General features: G+C 40.4%; 1 protein-coding gene across 1 annotated transcript in view; it reads left to right on the plus strand.

Moving 5' to 3' along the window:
* The window catches only part of LOC137256533 (RISC-loading complex subunit tarbp2-like), a 582,560-nt gene that overhangs the window by 47,715 nt on the left and 528,339 nt on the right, over positions 1-6,506 (plus strand). The window lies entirely within an intron of this gene.

Raw genomic sequence — 6,506 nt, forward strand, 5'->3', positions numbered from 1 at the left:
TTTTCTCAGCTCACCATGGAACGGGGTTTTACAGGAGGCAGGCATGCTGCCCAGTAAACACAGTCGCAGACAATATAAATATTGCGCAAAAATATCAGGTTCCTTTATCTAAAAATATTTTATTACACGCATGATTCGGTGCACTGCAACATTTCATTTCTTTACACGGCCACTGAAATAGGTAACTGTGGTACTCTGGTAAACTCTGATTCTAGACCGGGGATTCTTCTATGAGACGGCCTTTAGTCTTTGCCTTCTTAGTTCTGTGTTTCAGTGGAGCAAAGGTCTCACTTTTGCCTAAGTGAGTCTAGTTTTATTCCACTTTTAGAAATTTTCCAACAATATCACGATAGGGGACACGAGAAATGGGCTTCTCATATTGCGCCCATGTGGGGAATCGAACCTGGGTCTTCGGCGTGGTGAGCGACCAAAATTAACCACTAGGCTATCCGACCGTTCCACTATGCCCAAGACTAACAATCTGCTGGTATAAATCCCACATTAAGGTGACATGGCTAAAATAGTTCAAAAGCCTGTTTTCAGTGTTAAATTCACCTGACTAAACCGCCAATAACCTAAGTCAGTCAGGACTCTTGGTTCTTACTGTTGCAAACACCCCATGCATTGTCCTTCAGAGGCACTGTCTTCATGAGCAGAGTTTGTGCTTGGGTGTCACCACACCCCTGTGCTGTTGAACCCTAACATGCAATCTCCATCTGTCTGTTGAAGCGGTGGGATCACCTAGTGGTAAAGGTGTTCGCTTGTCAGGCTGAAGACTCGGGTTCGATTCCCATTTATGGTGTCCCCCTACCGTGATATTGCCGAAAGAATTCCGCGCACGCGCGCACGCACGCACGCACACACGCACTGTCGCCTAGTGATTAAGGCATTCACTGATAACATCAATGAACCCATTTCCCACACTGGTATAAAATCTGAAGCCTATTTTTGGTGTTCGACATTGTTGGAATATTATTAATTACCACGCAAAATTCTACTCATTCACTCACGATGCAGAACCTTTCAGGCGTTCCTTTTCTCAGAACTCAACCTGCAGTTGTAAGCTGGTGAGTAATCCTTTTATGAAATATTAAAAAAATGTTTTTCATTAAATGTGTAAGATATTTTATGAATATTTAAAAATTTAGATGACTCATTAATAGTCGTTAGGTTATTTGGCGAGGTAGATAGCATCGCTTTGCTTTGGAAAACTTTAGACGTGTGAAATTCAAGAAGACATGTTTTAATGAGAATGCAAAGGGAGTATAATCAGGAGCGTAACTTTCCACACCGGCGATTGATATAATAGTTATTAAAATATATTACGTGGGGATGAAAATCCAGAACAGATGGGAGATGTGAAACAGAGCCTAACATACAGAACGTGCACACTAATCTCCAAGCTGTGGACACGTTTATACTTATAATCTCTACATTATAATCCCTATTTTGAACCCGAGGTACAGGCAGAGGGAGGTTTAACAGATGAATCGCGAGGCGGTTGAACATTTTCTAAATTTTCCACTGTAACAGTTTGTTTCTATCGAAATCACGTTTAAGCGTTTGTCCAAACTTCACCTATACAGTTGACATTCATTTTCGGATAGACTGCCATTTAGCCAAAGACGACATCTGCTAATCAAAAGCTACTGCTTATGTCATATCAATATCGATGATTAACAGGTGTCAACCACATATAAATCATAATAAGGTTTACTTCATTACTGTGCTGTCAGTTTGTGTAAGATATACTGCAAAACGGCTTCATTAGTGTACTGTCAATTTGTGTGAGATATGGGACAAAATAAGTTAGGGATATTGGTATTTTTATGATATTTTATCAGTTTATCATTGAATAATTCATCATTATTCATAATTTCAAACTTTGCCTATATCCCTAATTATATTTGTCCAATAAATGCGTGTAAGATATATTTCCCACTGTAAAACGGTTTTGTTGAATTCGCCATTAGCTGATGATAGTACCGAGTGCCATCTTCACATGTTAAATTTACACGTTGTTTATCCTATTTTTATTCCCCTTAAGCATAACAACAACAGGTAAGCCATTGAAAGAAATATTGCAAATTGCAATATCCAACGAGCTAGGTTCTGTACAAAGCGAATGGTGTACCATGAATTGGCTAATGTCGATTTAAGAAGTTCAGCTATCTTGATGAAATTATCACAGCCGTTGTTAACTATACTTACGGGTAAGCTTTGAGGTACCCATGTTAAGCCTTTCTATGGTTTGTGAAGGATGTGAGTGCATCTGACTGTGAATGGATGTCTGTGTCAGTGTTAATAATAATAAAAAACATCCTAGTCCGTAACGTGATACCTTAATATGATGGGTTGGGTGGATTGTTGTTTTCCGCCGCACTTAGCGATATTCCAGCCATAAAGCGGCGGTCTGTATACAATCGAGTCTGGAGCAGACAATCCAGTGATCAACAGCATGAACATCTATCTAAACAACTGGGAACCGATGACATGTGTCAACCAAGTCAGCGAGTCTGACCACCCGATCCCGTTAGTCGCCTCTTACGACAAGCATAGTCGCCTTTCATGGCAAGCATCGGTTGCTGAAGGCCTATTTTACCCCGGGACCTTCATGGGCCAGCATTCAAATAAGTCGCTGGCTCGGGTTGCTAGGCCCCTGTTGTTATTATATCGGGACGTCGATCGATTCTCAAATGTCATGCGCAAAGGTCAGATCGTTGTCACGAGTGAGTGAGTTTAGTTTTACGCCGCACTCAGCAATATGCCAGATATGTGGTGGTGGTCTGTAAATAATCGAGTCTGGACCAGACAATCAAGTGATCAACAACACGAGCATCGATCTGCGCAATTGGGAACCGATGACATGTGTCAACCAAGTCAGCGAGTCTGACCATCAGCTCCCGTTAGTCGCCTCTTACGACAAGCTTAGTCGCCTTTTCGTTAGCATTGTAGTACCTTAAAGTATTGTATTGAATTTGCAGTCATTTTAAAAAAGCTCGTGCAGAATAACAAAGACCTATCAGTTAAGAGGGTAAATTTTGTCAATTGTCATGTTAATTTGTGAACATTCATTTATTCCAGGTATCAGCCTAGACTGACGTTTTGGAATACAACGTTCAAAGAACACAATTTGCGTTACTGATATAAAAGGTATTATCATAGCAAATAGTCAGCTGATGATCTTTAGTTATTACCACCAGGGACTGTAATTCAACAAAGGACTGTCACTACAGAATTAAACCATTTCACGAATGACGTGCTTGGTGTAATTCAGACATTCTGCCATTCTTGTACTAAACAAATAAACTAAGCTTATGCTTTGTTTGTATGCACGTGCATTTAGTACAGGGTTTTCGGCTCTTGTATCAGAAAACATTTGCCATAAGTGCGAAGATCTGGAAGTTTTAGTTCACATGTGTTTTACTTCTTGTGAAGCATCAGATCAAGAGTGAATACAATATATTAACGTAAAGTTTGGAACACGGTCTATTTCTGACATAGCCACATTGATTAATACATCATGGCCACCAATAAGAACACGTTCCCAGTGGAAGGAGGCAACGACTTGCCTGTGGTAGGATCATACAGCATAACTATATAACACTTTAAGACAGGAAGTCATAGATTTCTTGTCGGAGATGTCAATGCAGATCAGGTGCTTCTTGAACATTCGTTGTCGGTTGTAGGTTGTGTCTCCCCATGATTTTATTACATTTCATAAACGTCTTCGTCATAACGAATTGTTGAGCGAAGCACGGCTTCCTCAAGGCACGTAGACACGTCTTCGTCGAACACAACACAGGGCTGATCTTCAGTTCCCATAGAGCAGGGCCACTGTACATTTGCTCTGGATGACTACTGGCAACGTTGTTTCTGGAGAGACTAATGCAATGGTTGTCCCAGAAGGCAGCCACGGAATCCAGATTATCCTAAAAATGTTAATGTTAAACAATAGTTTCAAACAGATCTGTCATGAAGTGAAAAATCAGCAAATATACAGGTAACGGTAACATAGTTCTTAGTAAAGAAAATTATAAAATATATGTCGAAGAAGGTTTACATGTATGAACTCGTTACAGTATGCACGAACAGTTCTACTTCAAAGACATTGTACAATAAAGTGTACCTGAACAATAGCTATGAAACAAAACTGGATCAAGGTTTTGTCCAAGAAATCTCTCCTGAAATATGTTTACAGTTTACCTCTAGATCTTTGAACATCTCAGTCCAAAACTGTGTACATTCCTTTCTTTGAAATGACCACCAGTTCTTTGATGTAATGTGCTTGAACCATCAATGAAGCATTCTCTGGCTTGTGGGTCCGTATTGTCACGTCTAAGATATTGTTGATACAAGATATTGTTGATACTCTCGGACATTTGTGGAACCAGGCTCAGCCCTTACAATGCGTGGACAACCTCTAAAAGTATCCACTAATTATCTTTGGGTTGTTGTTGGTATTGTTAACCTTGACCCATATTAGCTTTCTTGAAAACCTACAAACACAGGCGTGGAGTCCACACTTAGTTTGAATCCATAGATGTTATACAGAATGTACGCAGTATCCTTATAACTGATTCCTAGATGGAAATGATGTGATATAACATCACTCCGAAGGTCTAGATTGATATTATGATCAAGTTGATAACTAAAAAATGGCTGACTAAAACTGCAATTCTACTGGTTAACTTGTTAACGTGTCCACGCCTTCCTGTTGGTATTTTTTTCTCATCCGATATTTAAACTCTACGGTTCCGTACTAATCCTTTGAATCACCAAAATATAACAAACACAAGTCTAAAATATTCAATGATATATTAAGCAAACACTGAGCAAGTTACAAAGAATCACAATACAGATTTCTAGTACAATGCAACTTAGTCACAAGTCTAAAGTAGGGGGTCACAAATATGAAATGTTAACTCACCAGAATCTTGGTTTTACAGTGTCGGGAACATCCGACCAAATTGTGGCTCTATCAGTATTCAGTCAGAACGTTCACGAACAGGAAGTAAACAATAGATTTCCAAGGCAGGTATAACTGGAGCGCTATAAAAATATTACTGCCTTTATACGTATATGATATGAAAAGTGACCCATAATCCACACACATAACTCTAAACACTGTGACCCTGTGAATAACTATCACTTAATCAATGATAATACAAATTACAGAAACACACTCTCATAACGTTGTATAGGTGACGAATAGTATCCATCACTTCCAGTGGTATCGTCGATGTTCAGAGGTCACCGCGTGAATTAACCGTCGAGCTATCATTGCACGGGAGGATACATCGTTTTGCAAAGGGATGTGTCAGTTCAGTGTGTTTGTGTGTATTAGCATGTGTATGTTAGTGTGTGTGAGTGTGAACGCCTGTGTCAATGTGTGTGTGTGTGTGTGCGAGAGAGAGAGAGAGAGTGAGTGAGAGTGAGTCAGTGTGTCAATATGTGTGTGCACAACCCTGTGGATCCGCCTGTGGATGCACTGTACGTGGAATTCAAGCATTTTTGAAGCCAGTTTACAATAGGTTCCCATTTTACTCTGTGGTCATGCAAAGAAAACGAAGCACAAAATACTAACAGGAAACGTGTATGTGGTTTCAGAGGCATTCATTATACAGTGGAAGCTGTTATAACCGGCATCTGTCCAGCCCGGTAAGTTGTCAACACCGGTATATAATCTCGTCCGTGTCCGTGACTTTTATCATAAGCTCTACGATCCGGCATTCTGTCTAAACTGGATTATTGTTTATGACTGTCTATATGACTGCCGGTTTAGACAGCTTCCACTTTATAATGTAATAATATTCAACAGATCATGATAAACTGCTGAAATCTGACACAAGCAGTTGTCACTGACCGATGTTCATCATGACAGTCATGAAACAATGCAATGTCAAGGTGAAGATCAGCTGTTCTGGCAGCGTCGCCCCTGGAAACCAATCAGATTACGATCTCGGGAATGATCACTCACTCTTTCAGTGGTTCTGTGACTGTAGCAGACGTTTACCTAGAACACCACTTAAATGTTCGATAGCGTTTATATCTGGAGACAGTGTCAGTACATGGATGCCTGAAAAAGGCCGGGGTCAGTTTTGCCGTCTGAGATCAGGCGTTGTACTGTTGAAAAAATGGTGTTTGCTTGTTGCACAATGTAAATTACGTGTGTCTGAAGAATTTCATGCGTCACATAGTGGCGTGAAAGTTTCCCTGAGTGTAGCAAGTCTGTTTTACCGGTGTGGGGGACGACAGCCCAGATCTTTATACTATCTAAACCACCTCCTGGATGCACTTTCGAGTATAATGTTCAGTACAACAGGATGGCAGGCAAATGGAATCCCATCATTTTCTTAGCCAAAACAATTAATATTGCACGTTGAGTTCAGTTTTGTGTCTAGGCGTTCGCTTGTTACGGCGAAGAGACAGGTTCGCTCCCTGCATGGCTACAATTTGTGGATCCGTTTCTGGGCCCCTGCCGTGATGAATAGATGAAGTGCTAA

Source organism: Haliotis asinina, chromosome 11, assembly GCF_037392515.1.
Source record: "Haliotis asinina isolate JCU_RB_2024 chromosome 11, JCU_Hal_asi_v2, whole genome shotgun sequence".
Classification (NCBI taxonomy): Eukaryota; Metazoa; Mollusca; class Gastropoda; order Lepetellida; family Haliotidae; genus Haliotis; species Haliotis asinina.